This window comes from Cydia fagiglandana, chromosome 3, assembly GCF_963556715.1.
Source record: "Cydia fagiglandana chromosome 3, ilCydFagi1.1, whole genome shotgun sequence".
Classification (NCBI taxonomy): domain Eukaryota; kingdom Metazoa; phylum Arthropoda; class Insecta; order Lepidoptera; family Tortricidae; genus Cydia; species Cydia fagiglandana.
The window spans coordinates 20,979,919-20,997,312 of record NC_085934.1 but is presented as its reverse complement, the minus strand read 5'-3'; the positions used below and the strand labels follow the sequence as shown (position 1 = coordinate 20,997,312).

The following is a 17,394-nucleotide window of genomic DNA, read 5'->3' as shown; positions in this document are numbered from 1 at the left end:
AGCAAAAATCATCGTGTCAGAAAAGCGAGGAAAATCTCTGTGAACTGGGCCGAGCTACACCAGTTAAAAGTTGTTAAGCCGAAGTTATGAATTGAAATAAAAATATCTCGGATTCCATGCTGCGGATGTGTATAGTAACAATCATGCTCAACAGGCGTTAAAATTATAATTATGGCGATTGTACCTACTCGTATTGATACAGATATTTTAGCTGCTATTAAATAAGATACCTATATTTGCTTCGTAATGCCTAAGTGCCTTTTAATTTTTATTGACCAAACATAAGCGAAATAATAGAACTAATTCATATAAAAGCGCAGCGAAGTAATTCATAATCATAAAAAGCGGTATCTCAAATGCAAATTGAATGCAAATATGTAGGTATCTTATTGTGATTTGTTGTTCTCAGATACAATGTTTTCAAACAACTTTTTTTTAAGCTAAAAAGGGCAGCAGAGAGGACAATATTATTTAAAATTTATTTGTTTTAATCATAAAAACAAGCTTAAAATAAGCTACTAGGTATATTGATCCTATGCGGGGTGATTAGTCCGAACCAAATGGCTTGTCGATAGCCGGAACCGTCACAAATCTATCTCCCAGTATTTAGACTTCACTTTTATTTCAACATTATCTCCCCCTCCACGGTCACAAGTTAGGTAAAAAACCATTAAAAGCAAATAAGTTATTATTAATTAATTAATCAATGTCATTAAATACGTAATCAGGACGGTAAAGTTTAGAGTCATCCACAATTTAAAGCGATTACAAACAGTTGTTTCGCTAATTTAAAACGCGCGCAATTCAGACTCAATAAAGACGGTTTTGATCTTGCTTTGAAGATCCCTCACGTCGACTGCTGCATGCGAAATGAGGTAAAAGTCATAGGTACATGATTAGATCAGCCAATCGTCAAGGTCGTATAAAAACCAATTCAAACCCCTAAGTAATTGTTAAATTAAAAACGATCGCCACTACAAATCTTTATTAATAACGCCAAAGTCAATAGGTTTGATAATAATAATAATGACGCAATCATTAGGGTTCCGTGCCCAAAGGGTAAAACGGGACCCTATTACTAAGACTCCGCTGTCCGTCCATCCGTCTATCACCAGGCTGTATCTCACGAACCGGGATAGCTAGACAGTTGAAATTTTCACAGATGATGTATTTCTGTTGCCGCTATAACAACAAATACTAAAAAGTACAGAACCCGCGGTGGGCGAGTCCGACTCGCACTTGTCCGGTTTTTTTTTATATTATCAGCTATTATAACATTTGAAACCAATTAAGAGAGTTAAGGTACTGCCTCTGTTCCTTAGCTGTGTCGTGGCGTGTTGGAGGCGTATAATTAATTAGACTGCGGGCAACATGTGCTGTCTCAACTTCGCAACAAGGGTATATCTAGGGTAACATATGTATAGCCTGTGTGGATTTCTTACCTGATTTAATAAGATAAAATATTAGAGAAGAAGCTAACACTGCATGGCATTTGCAATGACAATGCCCACATTAATGTCTGAATATCTGGGAGACCGAGCTTTGCTCGAAAACATATAAAAACTCAAAAATGCGGGATCCTAGAGATAAGACCTATCTAAATCGATTTATCTCCCCCGAAAGCCCCCATATAGCAAATTTCATGGAAATCGTTAGAGCCGTTTCCGAGATCCCCGAAATATATATACATATAAATAAATGAACAAGAATTGCTCGTTTAAAGGTATTCGATTTTATGTATGACCATAGACAAACTTAATTCTCTTTGGTATGACAGAATAAAAGACGGTGACTTTTTGTAAAGGTTGCATTTAACTTTATTGTTTAACTGTAGGTACAACTTACAAGTTTCTCAAGGGTCGGTAACGCGCATGACACACCCCTGGCGTTACAGGAAAATCCATACGCTACGGCGATCGCTTACCATCAAGCGGACCGTGTGCTTGTTTGCCACATTGACGTAGTATAAAACGGAACTGTCGATGAGTTTGATGTGGATATAGCGCCCGAAGTGTTATCGACAGTATTGCACTATAAATTGGGGCGCCGCGGTCGTTTGTCAAGTTATTGTCATGTTTATTGCCATAGCGACATTAAATTTGTGATTGTCAATACTGACGATTCAACGGTTTTCGTGCAATCGACGAGTTTTATTAGCAATATTATCTCTGTCTTTAGGTGCTTAAATAAAAGTAAACAATTTCTACCTTCAAATGGCTCCTTAAGCCAGTTGAGGGTAGATATAAACATTACATGATCAATTAAGGTTAAAGTCAGGTCATTCAGTAACGGATCCAGGCGGTTTTGTATTTGGTTGGTTAACCAATAAATGCAAAAATGTACAAGTTGTTTATTATTTTTTTAAATAAGTAGATACAGACTAATGCCATGCAGAGTTAGCTTGGTCCAACTATACCTAATTCAATGGTTATCCATTCAATAAAGAAGCAAAATTTATTGCTACACCTTCTTTATGTCAGTCACACGAAGTCTTGCCTCTCTGTCGCACTTGTAAATTCGTACGTAAGTGTGACAAGGAGGCAAAACGTCGAACGTGGTTCGCGGTAGGCCCTCAGTACCTGCCTATTGTATTTGACCTTTTATGTCGAATGCCAGAATAAGGTTGTTTTTACTGCTCCTAGCTTTGTATTCAAGAACGCCGTATGTGTCAGAGAATAAAAAGTACCATGATTTTATGCTCTTTCGTTTTTATAAGTAGGAACCGTGTAGCAACAAAGACTAAATAATGCGATTGACTATACCACCCTCACACGCATTACATAAAAGATCTATTGGAAACAAAATTATACCTGAGAATTGGCTGCACTCTGCCGATTTTGTAAAGTATTTTTAGCAATTATTTGTCCAAACTGTATTCAAAGTTTATGAGTAAACTACTACGAGCAACTGTATTAAAATTCGGTAGGTAGTGGTAAAACAATATTATAATATTTTTATTTCAAACATCAAACATCAACATTTATTCAGCAAATAGGCCACAAGGGCACTTTTACACGTCTCCATTGAATTTACATACAAGCAAAAATACAGTGGAACCTGGATAATTGCAATCTCAAGGGACCGGCCATTTTTTGTCAATTAACCAGGTTTTTCATTTAAGCAGTTCGTGTCAATTAACGAGGTTTCATTAATAGAGTTCGTTCGGTTTCGTTCTGACAAATTTCTTTTATTGAGGTGCAAATAACCATTGAAAGTAGATTTACACGCTTATGTGCTGGGTTTCTGGTTTATATATTGCTTCTGTCTATACTTGCACTTTTACAGTACATTGACTACTACTTTATTTTCTTATCATTTGGGTTTAAAAAAATCCCTTGAATTGTAAAAGAAAGTTTTATTAGAATGTAAAAAGCATACTTTGTTTTTGATCTAATCAAAACTATTTCACCTACTACAGGCTGTGATAGATACCCAATAAATAGATTGAATTCTGAATGAAGATATAAATAAAATGATCATTGCTATTAAATATTGTTTCTGCTGTTTACAACTACATTATTTCAATTACAGAGGTAATAAGTAAGACTTATAACAATGACAATTGTTATGAGGCTTACTTACAGTGGAACCTGGATAATTGCAATCTCAAGGGACCGGCCATTTTTTGTCAATTAACCAGGTTTTTCATTTAAGCAGGTCGTGTCAATTAACGAGGTTCAAAAAATCGTTGTGTCAATTATAGAGGTTCTCATTAATAGAGGTTGCGTTCTGACAAATTTCTTTTATGGAGGTGCAAATAACCTTTGAAAGTAGATTTACACGCTTACGTTCTGGGTTTTTGTCTATATAATTGCTTATGTCTATACTTGTACTTTTACACTACATTAATTACTATTTTATTTTCTTATTAATCATTTGGGTTAAAAAAATTCCTTTGTTTTTGAGATAATCAAAAGTATTTCACCTACTACAGGCTGTGATAGATAAATTACCCAATAAATAAATTAAATTCGGGATGAAGATCATTTTACTTAAAAATTATCATTGCTATTAAAATATTGTTTCTGCTGTCTACAACTACATTATTTCAATTACAGAGGTAATAAGTAAGACTCGTTTCAATAATGGAGGTAAAAAGAAGAGCAAAAATAACGGTTTTTTTAGCACAGTGTCAATTATAGAGGTCTTAGGTTGCGATGTGGTCAATTACAGAGGCAAAATTACGAAAAGCACTAAAACCTAAATTGCAATTATAGAGGTTCCAAAATTTCAATTATAGAGGCCTTTTGGTCTCAAGGGACCGGGACCGGAGTTTTGGTTGCAATTATTGAGGTTTTCCATTTATCCAGGTGCCAATTATCCAGGTTTCACTGTATTACCTCTTTCCTTTAGGTTTTAGTTGCGATGTGGTTAATTACAGAGGCAAAATTACGAAAGACACTAAAATCTAAATTGCAATTATAGAGGTTCCAAAATTTCAATGATAAAGTCCTTTTCTCAAGGGACCGGGACCGGACTTTTGGTTGCAATTATTGAGGTTTTCCATTTATCCAGGTGCCAATTAACCAGGTTTCACTGTAATAAAATAACAATACGAGTACATCTACAATTTTATAAAATAATACTAACAATTCAAACTAATTTATTACAATTACTTAGATATGTATATGGTCTCTTAATGTTGAATTAAATAAAAAAAACCTTAAAAAATACAGACACAAAAACACAAAAAAAAATCTATAACATTTAACGCCACTTGTATCATCCCATTAACCCGGTGTTAATCGGTTAAACCGTTGACCCAGTGTCAATTTGTACTGGTAACGATGGTAACTCCGGGTTTAACCGGTTAACCTCGGGTTAGTGAACGGTGCAAGTGGCCCTTAAAGGAGTAATTGTCTCTAAACTGCAAAACGTAGTTGAAGACCAAATAAAGTAAGAAAAGGTTGCCACTTTTTCACTAGAGATTTCACCCAACAATCCAACGATTTTTTAGGCTTTTTTCACATTACATTTACATTTCCTGCACATATTTCGTATTTCTAATTGGAAACGTCACTAAAAGGAATATTCGAATATGGAAGCATATAAAGTTTCAACCTAAAATAATAGAAAAAAAGCGAGCTTCTACGGCTGTCTATGGTGTGTTGAAAATTAAAAAGTATATTTTTTCAAAGGCTTGTGGTGCACTGAACTTTGGCAGATGGCGAGCGACATGCACGTGCATACAGCACGTGTAGACATATTAAAAAAAAACAAAAGTGTTGATTATATTGGCTAAAGTGGACTTTAAGTCTTAGCAATAAGGAAAGCGAGGATGTGGCGTTAAAAGTATTCATTAGGACGTTCAGTTAAATGCAACGATGAGAGGAAGCGGTAATCTACTTATCTTAAAACGGCGTTTTTTTAAGGTTTCGGTTCTCAAGAGGGTTAATAATTAGCTATCAATGATTAAGAAATATGCTAGTTTAGATTAATAAAATACAGTGCAATCTACGAAGTTCGTCCTACTCATTGTTTTTGTATATTGATTTTGTATCGAATACCGAATAATCGGCATAATGGCCAAATAGGCCGAATATTCGAGGCATCTCTAGTGATAGCCACTAATCCACCACAGGTAAAACAGCAATATATTTAATGGCTCCTCTACACAATAGGCCAACGCCGGCCACTCCAAGGGACGTAATTATGTGTTAGAGGGAGCAAGTGATATTGCTATCTCATTCTACCGCATGGCTGCGTCCCTTGGAGTGGCCGGCGTTGGCCCATCGTGTAGAGGAGCCATTATGGCCTGGTTACGAGAACTTTGATCCAAACAGCAATGTGGTAAGAAACTAGGGTGGCCGAGTGGCTATTAAAATATCCATCTCCCCGTGCAGGTGTGTGGCAATTAACTATATTAGAAAAGCAATAAAACCCTTATTTCGGTATAAAAACAATTATCTTGTAATTTCTCCCTATTATTTATGTCTAATAGTTATCTCCAATCTTTTTTAGCGTAATTTTAGCTGAGCGGTCTAAATTTAACGAACCAATTAACTTTAAAAATGGCGCTGACAGCTGTCATGATACAAAACAACGTCAAAGGATAAAAAATCAATTCAGATTTTAACTGTTAACCTGCCTAAAACTATCGATTAGATACCTATAGAAGGGTACGGCTCTTTTAGCACTTAGTGCTATTATTTATTGGGTCAGGGATGCAGTGGCCATTGACGAGATGTCGCTTTAAGAGCGCTCTTACAAGAAAAGTCGAAATAATGTAAAATTGATGATACTAGTCGACGAAATTCAGGACTTTGTGCGCATTATTAGAAACAATGAGTACTTGTTCCAGTAAAAGCGTCTTCTTATCTTTTTAAATATCGTTGTAAATATTAGAAAAAGGACTTATTAAATTAGTAATGAATTTTTTTCTGATGGTCGTTTCCGAAAAACCCCGTGAAGCACTGAACGGCAAGCTCTTATTTGGAAATGTTGAGAAGTTTACTCTGCTAAACCTGGCTATTTTGTATTACTAATACCCTGTACTTTCGGCATATCAAACGATATTTTTCCTACATACCTTTGAGAAAGAGAAAATCAAAGTAAAACGAACTCAATTTTCTCTCCGAAACAAGTGTCAATTTCTACGAAAATCTACTTAATATCGAAGTCATTTTCATACTCAAGCAATCTGCAACGTTTGCTTATACTGTTGGTATACATTAGTGTTTATGAAATTCTACTATAATTTTTTGGCAATTTTTTGAAAACTACTCTATATTACCGATGACGCGCGCTCGCCAGCTCAGTGCCGCGGCAGAGCTTGTACAGGTAGGACGTGTGTCGGTCGGCTCTGCACATTTTCAACGGCGACGACGAGGTTTTTTATCATTGTGTGCGGCGGACGCCGTGTAAAACGCTATAACTGTGTGCGTGGAAACCGCAACGAGAGACTTTGCACTGCTTCCTAGCACTGTTTTTATAGTATTATAATTTATAATGGTACAGTTTAATAAACTACCGGACAGGATTAAAAATATTTGAAACGACCTGACATTCTATATGTATTTATTTGACTCAAGATAGTACTCAGGGTCTGATGATGGAGCCGGAAGGTGGTCACCGGTACCAATCAACCATGCAACTAAACCACTTTGTGTTTAGGCTCGTTTTATTCATCTCAACAAGATCTTTGACACAAGATAGTACTCAGGGTCTGATGATGGAGCCGGAAGGTGGTCACCGGTACCAATCAACCATGCAACTAAACCACTTCGTGTTTGGGCACGTTTGATTCGGCTCAACAAGATCTTTGACTTAAGATAGTACTCAGGGTCTGATGATGGAGCCGGAAGGTGGTCACCAGTACCAGTCAACCATGCAACTAAACCACTTCGTGTTTAGGCTCGTTTTATTCGTCTCAACAAGATCTTTGACACAAGATAGTACTCAGGGTCTGATGATGGAGCCGGAAGGTGGTCACCGGTACCAATCAACCATGCAACTAAACTACTTCGTGTTTGGGCTCGTTTGATTCGTCTTAACAAGATCTTTGACACAGGATAGTACTCAGGGTCTGATGATGGAGCCGGAAAGGTGGTCACCGGTACCAATCAACCATGCAACTAAAACGCTTCGTGTTTGGGCTCGTTTGATTCGGCTCAACAAGATCTTTGACTTAAGATAGTACTCAGGGTGTGATGATGGAGCCGGAAGGTGGTCACCAGTACCAATCAACCATGCAACTAAACCACTTCGTGTTTAGGCTCGTTTTATTCGTCTCGACAAGATCTTTGACACAAGATAGTACTCAGGGTCTGATGATGGAGCCGGAAGGTGGTCACCGGTACCAATCAACCATGCAACTAAACTACTTCGTGTTTGGGCTCGTTTGATTCGTCTTAACAAGATCTTTGACACAGGATAGTACTCAGGGTCTGATGATGGAGCCGGAAGGTGGTCACCGGTACCAATCAACCATGCAACTAAAACACTTCGTGTTTGGGCTCGTTTGATTCGGCTCAACAAGATCTTTGACTTAAGATAGTACTCGGGGTGTGATGATGGAGCCGGAAGGTGGTCACCAGTACCAATCAACCATGCAACTAAACCACTTCGTGTTTAGGCTCGTTTTATTCGTCTCGACAAGATCTTTGACACAAGATAGTACTCAGGGTCTGATGATAGAGCCAGAATGTGGTCACCGGTACTAATCAACCATGCAACTAAACCATTTCGTGTTTGGGCTCGTTTGATTCGTCTCAACAAGATCTTTGACACAAGATAGTACTCAAGGTCTGATGATGGAGCTGGAAGGTGGTCACCGGTACCAATCAACCATGCAACTAAACCACTTCGTGTTTAGGCTCGTTTTATTCGTCTCAACAAGATCTTTGACACAAGATAGTACTCAGGGTCTGATGATGGAGTTGGACTGTGGCCACGGGTACCAGTCTACCATGTAACTGAACCACTTCGTGTTTGTGCTCGTTTGATTCGTCGCAACAAGATCTTTGACTCAAGATACTACTCAGGGTCTGATGATGGAGCTCGAAGGTGGCGACGGGTACTAGTCTATCACATAACTGAACCACTTCGTGTTTGGTTTATCACCTAGTGTCAAAGATCTTGTTGAGACGAATCAAACGAGCCTAAACACGAAGTGGTTTAGTTGCATGGTTGATTGGTACCGGTGACCACCTTCCGGCTCCATCATCAGACTCTGAGTATCACCTAGTGTCAAAGATCTTGTTGAGACTAGTCAAACGAGCCTAAACATGAAGTGGTTTAGTTGCATGGTTGATTGGTACCGGTAACCAACTTCCAGCTCCATCATCAGACTCTGAGTATCACCTAGTGTCAAAGATCTTGTTGAGATGAATAAAACGAGCCTAAACACGATGTTTTATCCACTGCACATTGTTCGGTTTTGCTATCTTGTCCTACATGTAATAAATAGTGTAAATGTTTTTACTGTCCTTAGCTAGATACAAATACGGCGGTGGCAGAATAACAGCGTCCGTTGCTGCAAGTCTTTAGGGCCGCTGTGCCCCGAAGCCTTCTGGCACAGACATAAGCTGAGCCACTTACCTTTTCAATTAGTTTGTAAGCATTATCGTGTACTTTTATTATGTACCTATATTCAAACTTTTTGAATAAACGTCTTTTATTATTATTATTTGTATCTCTTTTAAAGTCACGGGTATATACATCCCGGTCATTTGATAGGCGTGCGTGGGGATACAGATCCAACACGTAGAGGCCCTTTGGAGAAGTTTGCTGTTATGTAATACACCTGCTAGAACCCATTCACGGGTACAAATAGAAAATAGATACCCGTAAATCGGTCCCAACAGGCGTAGGGGCTATTGTAAATATAGTGGAGAAAAGTGCTGGTTATGGCGATGAATGTTGGCTGGTCAAAAGATTGGGCTATTGCTGAGAGGTCCGGACACCTGCCATAACAATGTTAGTACACGTTATCGAGGCAGGTGGTGACTCGCCGCTTACTAGATGGGCCCCTGAAACTGCCGTCGTAAAGACGACCAGGGGCAACACCGGTGTGAGCGGCTCAGGGGTGTCGAGAGGTGTGCGCCGCTTTCTACCCAGTGGCTGTTACCAGCCACTGTGCCAACTCGCGTCTTATGCATCTTTCACTTCCACCCCTGGAGCATATAGCTCTAACGACTCCTCTCTGGACGGCCAATGAAGGCAAGCCAGAGCTGAGAGTCCTGTGGGTCCCCTTGGGGTCCACTCCGACCGACGCAGACACGCCGGAGACGGAGACCCTGACCGACTCTCGGGAGCACTCGGGTCCGTGGGGTCGTTACTCCCCAACAGCTCGCCACAAGCTGCCCTGCGGGCTTATTATTATTATTATTTGTTTCTCCATTTTCGAATTCACGGGCCTACAAATCCCGGTCTTTTGATAGGCTTGCGTGGGGATATAGATCCAACACGTAGAGGCCCCTTGGAGCGCTTTAATGTCATGTAGAACGCCTGCTGGAACCCGTTCACAGGCGCAACAATAAACACCCATGAATCGGTCGCAGCAGGCATTGGGACTATTGCAAAAAAAGTGAATAGTATACCGGTCTATGGATTGAAGTTTGGATGGACAATGAGACTGGGCTATTGTAGAGAAGTCCGGACACCTGCCATAACAATGCTAAAACACGTTATCGAGGCAGGTGGTGACTTGCCGCTGACTAGATGGGCCCCTGAAACTGCCGTCGCGAAGACGACCAGGAGCAACATCGGTGTGAGCGGCTCAGGGGTGTCGAGAGGTGTGCGCCGCTTTCTACCCAGTGGCTGTTAACAGCCACTGTGCCAACTCGCGTCTTATGCATCTTTCACTTCCACCCCTGGAGCATATAGCTCTAACGACTCCTCTCTGGACGGCCAATGAAGGCAAGCCAGAGCTGAGAGTCCTGCGGGTCCCCTTGGGGTCCACACCGACCGACGAAGACACGCCGGAGACGGAGACCCTGACCGACTCTCGGGAGCACTCGGGTCCGTGGGGTCGTTACTCCCCAACAGCTCGCCACAAGCTGCCCTGCGGGCTTATTATTATTATTATTATGTGGTTTAGTTGTATGGTTGATTGGTAATGGTGACCACCTTCCAGCTCCATCATCAGACCCTGAGTACTGTCTTGTGTCAAAGATCTTGTTGAGACGAATCAAACGAGCCCAAACACGAAATTGTTTAGTTACATGAGAGACTGGTACCCGTGGCCTCCTTCCAGCTCCATCATCAGACCCTGTGTATCTTCAGTGTCAAAGATCTTGTTGAGACGAATCAAACGAGCCCAAACACGAAGTGGTTTAGTTACATGATAGACTGGTACCCGTGGCCACCTTCCAGCTCCATCATCAGACCCTGTGTATCTTCAGTTTCTTGTAACTTGTTTCTTGTAAATAAGCGAGTACCTATAATTTCTTTCGAGTAATAATATTACTCGAACTTACATTATAAGTTCTTAAGTACGAGTATGGGGCTATTCATAAATTACGTCGTTTCAAATGGGAGGAGGGGAGGGGGGGTCTGGACATCGGATGATGGTAGCATGACGTAGGAGGAAACAGAGTCATCCGAAGCATGATTTTTGGATGATTTGGGGGATGGGGGGTCAAAAATAGATGACGTAATTTATGAACAGCCCCTATGTACATTTGCACTGCATTTAGTATTTTCGTACTTACCAAATAACAGTTTTAGGACTTTATAAGTTAAGTACAGTTAGTGTTGTTATGGTTGATTTCAATATGCTTCGCGAAGGATCAAGAATGTTTAATCCATCATTGTAGTGCGAGTGTGGTAGAAGGGATCGGAATACTAAGCTCGCACGGCCTGCCGCAGCGCGTAAAATACCTAAACTCGCTCAACCCCGAAATGTAATAGCACTCTTAATCTCCGAAGACAAATTCTCTCTAACTCGGGGTTTGGTTCAATCACGTGGCTCCATTCGAATCACTTGATAAGATACGACGGTGATGGATTGGACGGATCGTGTTTGCTTAACTCTATAGTAACTTCTAAAAGGCTTTTGCGCCTTTAAATATCAGTTGACGTATGACCTTTTTAAATAACTGTGCTTATTTGTATTCGTTACCGAACGCTCCGTTTTAGGAGAACCAACTTCAAGGGCTATACAGACAGTGATATAAGTTTGTTTGAAACTGTACAGCGTTTTCATCGAGAGTATCGGAAGTCTTTTTATCAGGAAATTCATTGAAGCAATTCCGCTAAGTTATTTATCCTGTCATTTATTGTAAAAGTTAGTGGAAACTGGAAACTATGATACAATAGGTACTTCTAGGTACAATAGGTTCAATAGGTAGGTAGGTAATAGGTAGGTCTTAATAAGAATCTACCTCAAACTAATTAAATAACGTAATTTCATATGAAAACATAAGTTCGTGGGATAAAGTTTTTATTTAAACAAACCGGGAGATTAAGTCATCTTACCGCTCAATACATTGGCATATGTATCATCTAGTGTGACCTAGTGCGACATAAAATAGTAGAAATTAAATTAAATACAACTAAAAAAAATCCATCCTAAATTGTTGCCATGTTAAAGCATTTTACGTCAAAAATGTGTCAGTTGCGTAGGAAGTGGCGCCCTCATTTGTATTCTTATATTTTATGTCGCACGGCACTTTTCTTATGAATGGTAAAGCTCTTAATTAATATTTACAATATTAATAAGTACGCACCTAAATATTGTTTGAGATTTTTCTTTGAGAGTTTTAATGTGATAGCTCTTTTAAAACGAGGCCTGGACCGGACAAACTTTTATTTATTCAAGGCACAAAAATCGTGGAGGGAAAGTAAAACTTGCGAACAATAATGTGGTTGGAAACTTGGAATGGAAGGCCTTTCATGTGTAGTGTATTTATTACTTTTGGAGAACATAATTACACCACGATGATTATATTCCGGGGTATTCTCACGAGATATCGACTTAATTACCTATCCCTGTCATATGTCGAATGAAAAGGATAATTTGTTCTTTTACTTAGCGTACAAAGGACTATGCAACCATATTGCGTGTTTCATTTTGTTCATTTTGGGAAGCATGGAGGTTTCCCACGGTACATTAAATGCCAAAGTAAAATTGGAATAATACAAGGACATTCAGCAGGCGTATTATGGATGCTTTATCCACGTGATAAAATAGCTGTCACTTTTTAACACCGTGGGATAGAAAGTGACTGATGTCGTTTTATCACGCTGTCACGTAGACAAGAACGACCATCATGTACAGCTTTATAAGCTTTTTAACCATTCCAAACGTAGGTTCTTATGGTGATTAATCATTTTTGATGGTATAGGCAGACGAATCGCCTGATGGTAAGCAATTACCATGGTCCACGGACATCTGCAGCACCAGAGGGGTTGCAAATGCGTTACCGGTATTTCAGATGGGAGTGCTCTCTTTTCTTGAAGAATTGAAGGTCGTATCGGTCCGGAAATATCGCAAACTGGAGTTGTTTGTAGTTTTAGTATTTGTAAACAAGAAAATAATAAGTGTTTTATAAAATTAGTCGCTTTCTTTTTTATCTAAACGTTACTACACAAAATTCAACAAGAAATGGCATATTTAATGCCAAATGGTATTCCCTACTTACTTGGCAACCACAGGGCCACAAAGAGATACATGAGAATGTTCAAAAAGAGTGGTGTTTTCTTGAAAGCTAAAGGTTTAAGAATCTACACAAAAATCATTGCACTTTCCTACGCATTAAAATTTTAAATTGTAGAATATAAATTCGAACCATATCGAATCCAGATCAAATTCATATCCTATGGCTATTGTAACTGACTAATAATATCTAACAAATCATGAATTGAATATAAGCCCAATTATATATGTACTACCTAAATTTATTATTAAGCTGGATAAATATTGGAAATTCGAGAATGAAGTGAAGCCAATGAATTATTTATTTGTTGTACAACTTGTACACGTGTAAACACGGCGTTGTTTCGCACGCTTTGGATGATTTCAGATTGTAATTTTCCTGTTCTCTTTGTGATAGTTATCTATAAATATCGATACGTTAGCATAAATATGTAGGTATTTTATTATTACCTTTGCCACATAGTCTTGATAAAACCCACATGCTTAGTTCTGCAGAGTTCTTTCTAAAATAAAAAATAAAGTAATAATAGCTGATTCAGACTTTTGAAAATATGCGAAAAACATAATAACGAAAAAATAGCCACATAGGTAAAATTTTTTGAACTGATCTTGTTCACTTACCTGTACTAACAGTGGCATTGTTTTATTTTTATTACAATCCTATTGTCTGCTTTTGTTCTCGTAGGCGCCAACCAATTTACTTACAAAATAAGTTAGAAGTACATTGCATGTATATTGAATTCTAAACCTTATTTCTTGTTGAATGGGGTTAAAATGGTCTAAAAAGATAATATTATATTCAATCTTTTGGAAAGTCACATGCACCTTAGCCACGACAGGGACGTATTCTGGTGTTAAATAAAATATATATGTAGAAAGATAGGTACAAAATCCAATCGAAAGCAGGGAATGTCCGGTAAACTTAGCCAATTTGCGTAAAAGATCAATAGGAATTGAATAAGAACACATATACTGAACGAGCGAAAGCCAGTTAGACACTAAGATTTAAAACTACAATCATATCATAATGTGGCCCACAATTTGATAATAGGCCAGGTATTTTTTTTATTGGTGTCTCGCTCGCTCTTTTATTACAATTGTAGTTAGGTATTCTTCTTCTTAGTCGGTACACTCTTGTCAGAGTGGTCGTGGTCATCATTGTAAATCTCGATGAGTGATGATCTTGCTAATACGGCGCCATTCGTCGCGGACAGCAGCTTTCCGGGTACATTCGTAAACCGAGCACTTAGTTGCGGCCTTGATCTGGTCTGTCCAACTCATTGGTGATCTACCACGTGGCCTGGTGCCTTCGATCTTTCCCTGCACTACCTGTAGTTAGGTATAGGTCAGAAAAAATTACCACTAAACAACATTCCGACATAAACAGATAAACCACGTGCTTATCAATTGCAACAATGCAAGTACGACCCTGGCGGCACATCTGTTATCTCTAAATGCAAAATGTTTGAAGTGTTATTCATATCTTCAAAGCATTTTTATACTATAGAGCCGATAATATAATAAAATTTTATGGTATCTCATAGCTGTTTTTCTACTGAGTGCATTCTTTTTGAGTGTTGATGGTTGTTAAATGCAAAAAAAGTTAAGTTAGCCATTATTTAGTTAGTGTATTTTGTAGTCTATTGTTTAAAGAAATAGAGTCGTTAACCTATACTAACATTTCAAGGCGGTTATAATCTGCTTTTACTACTAGGTGATTATCCTAATTTGTGGTTTACCACTCAATGGTATTGTATTCTTGAGACTCTTTGAGTGAACTAGCTCAGATCGTTTGATTCACACTATTATACTTACCTACTTACTTACCTATGCTAAACAAACATTTAAATGCCGAAAAAACATTCTCACCCGATAACTGTGTTAAGTTTGTGTTTATTTACACATTTTTTCTACAAATTGTTTTGTTTACGAAAACTTTTTTCATGCAGCGCGTTTGCCGGTTATACAAATACAGAATATACTAATACGGTTCAGGGTGATTCCCACGATAATTCTGTTTTTTTTTTCTTTGTATGGACTCGAGAGCGTCCTAGGTGCCTCCGTCCCACGCAGGACAGTCTACGAGTGTTACCTGCTTACCTCTACTTATACTGTTCTTTTGTGCTGTAATTTTATGGTAAATATAGCCACTTAGCAAAACAGTTTTTTTATAGATTTTTACTTATCCGGTGTATTAAGTAAGTAAGTAAGTAAGTAAATATTCTATTGATTGTAACCAATATTTTAAATATGTTTTTTTTATTAGTTTAGGTTATTTATTTTTCTTAAGGATATTGTGGAGGGGAAAGCTTAATTTTCTTATAGACATATTCAAATTTTCTACTTCTTAAAATCTGTATTATTACAACCTCATGAAAAAGTATTAAAACTTTTATATGAACTACAGGGAAAATGTCAGTTTCCTGGAAAGTATATGACCCATTTATTTCAATATGGCGAAAACTGTTCTAGAAATTTTACACACACATGCATACACATATGAATCTGTATTAGAACATTTTTAGCTTGTTCTATTCCATTCAATATACATTGACCCACGGTCGTTACGCCACATGGTTGTGACAAGGGTCAAGACACGTTGGTTTTAATTTCGACAATACCTGCTATATTCGCCGTACAGTGTTATGTGCATGGAATGTACTGGGATTACCCTTAGCGGTATGCCAAAGCTGTTTTAAAACGTCGTAAGAGACATAGCTTCACGGTTATGATATGACCTTTTTACAAATACATTACCTACTATGCGTTACGTACATGAGAAGGTTTATTACAGCTGGTATATGGCGGGTTTAGTTTCAATATAATTATGATTGTACTATATGTTATGCTCGTGGGAATGTTCACCACGTCAGTTCTCAATTCTTCATCCCACGCACTAACTTTCGTAGTACAAATATATCGCAAATTATTGAAACAAGTTGCCTATTTATAAAATCTAATTTCTCTGACGTGGAAATAAACAAATTAATGATAGATTGTATTTATTTATAACTATATATGTATATTATTAACATACATCGGGGTTTTCTGTGCGGGAATAAATGATTCCGTGTATTTATAACTTTGCTAATTGTAAAATAATTACCAAACTATGAATTGAACGTAGGTAGTATGGTCCAAATGTGCTTAGAAATGTTATATTAGTATCGTTTTTTACAGTTTTTACCTGTTATTTGACTAGTGTAAAATATTCTCGCACCGAAAACCCCGATGTAAGAATATTAAACTTGAATAACCACTTCAGACTTTACAAAAATACTGCTGCAGGTTTGAATCTAAGTAAAATATCAGTACTTGTGTGAAGAGCACGTTGGTATATTTTTTCTAAGCCTTCAATATTAATGTCTCAGTACCATACAAGTACAGTACAAGTATTATTCATTATACAAGACTAAATACTAGATACAATCTGTAAGTACAGTTTGCGTACTTTATGCTTATAATTCGTTTATAATTCGAAGGGCTCGATAAATACTTACAACTTTTAAATTTAACTTAGGTACATTCTCTCAATTATTTATATTGTGCGATATTTAGAGACTAACCTATGCCCCGTGGGTGACGGCTGTGACAGTAGGGCTGGGGTCACAACCGTGTATCGATTGGCTGCTATTATTAAGACACCAAATTTAGCGTGGTCTAATTGGTCTCTTAAGGACACAGACAATGTGCTGCGGCAAAATGGAATGTTGACTGGATGCAATACTGAAATTTGCAAAGAGTGAGTTTGTAAGGTCGCTTTTAGGTGGGTTCAAATAGTAACATTTTACACGAATTACATAATTTGAATGTATTTACATACATATTTAAATGCGCTCGAGTATTTAACAAGAAGACAGGGTACGTGAATAACCTAAGGGCGCAGCAGAGTGGATCAGATACACTTTAATAACACGAGTTATAAATTGCTGAGCACACAGTAACCGCTGTAGCCGAAAGCGGTCAGGAGACAATCATCATCATTTATACATATATGTAAATATTTTGTAGTAGGTACAATATTTTATAGTAGGTAAGTGCCCCAGCCTGTACCTGTGTCACCATTACTAGCTGTAGGCCTGTCCTATATATACCTACAGAAAAATAAATACTCAAGTCGAACGTCCATAAATATCAGTAAGATGAGATTTATTCGATAAATATCTTATTAATCCTAATATGCAATGACGCGTTGACATTTTTACCGTTTTTATTCTATAAATTTTATAGTGCGACATAAAATAAGTACCTAGTATCTAGAAATTAAATAAAATGGAACTAAAATTTTTCATACT

General features: G+C 38.0%; 1 protein-coding gene and 1 long non-coding RNA gene across 3 annotated transcripts in view; both read left to right on the top strand.

Moving 5' to 3' along the window:
- Window positions 1-17,394, top strand: part of LOC134680349 (neurogenic protein big brain-like) — a 129,520-nt gene that overhangs the window by 10,622 nt on the left and 101,504 nt on the right. The window lies entirely within an intron of this gene.
- Window positions 9,284-10,531, top strand: LOC134680577 (uncharacterized). Its single transcript, XR_010100478.1, has 2 exons — window positions 9,284-9,394; window positions 10,092-10,531. It is a non-coding gene; the product is annotated as an uncharacterized LOC134680577 (long non-coding RNA).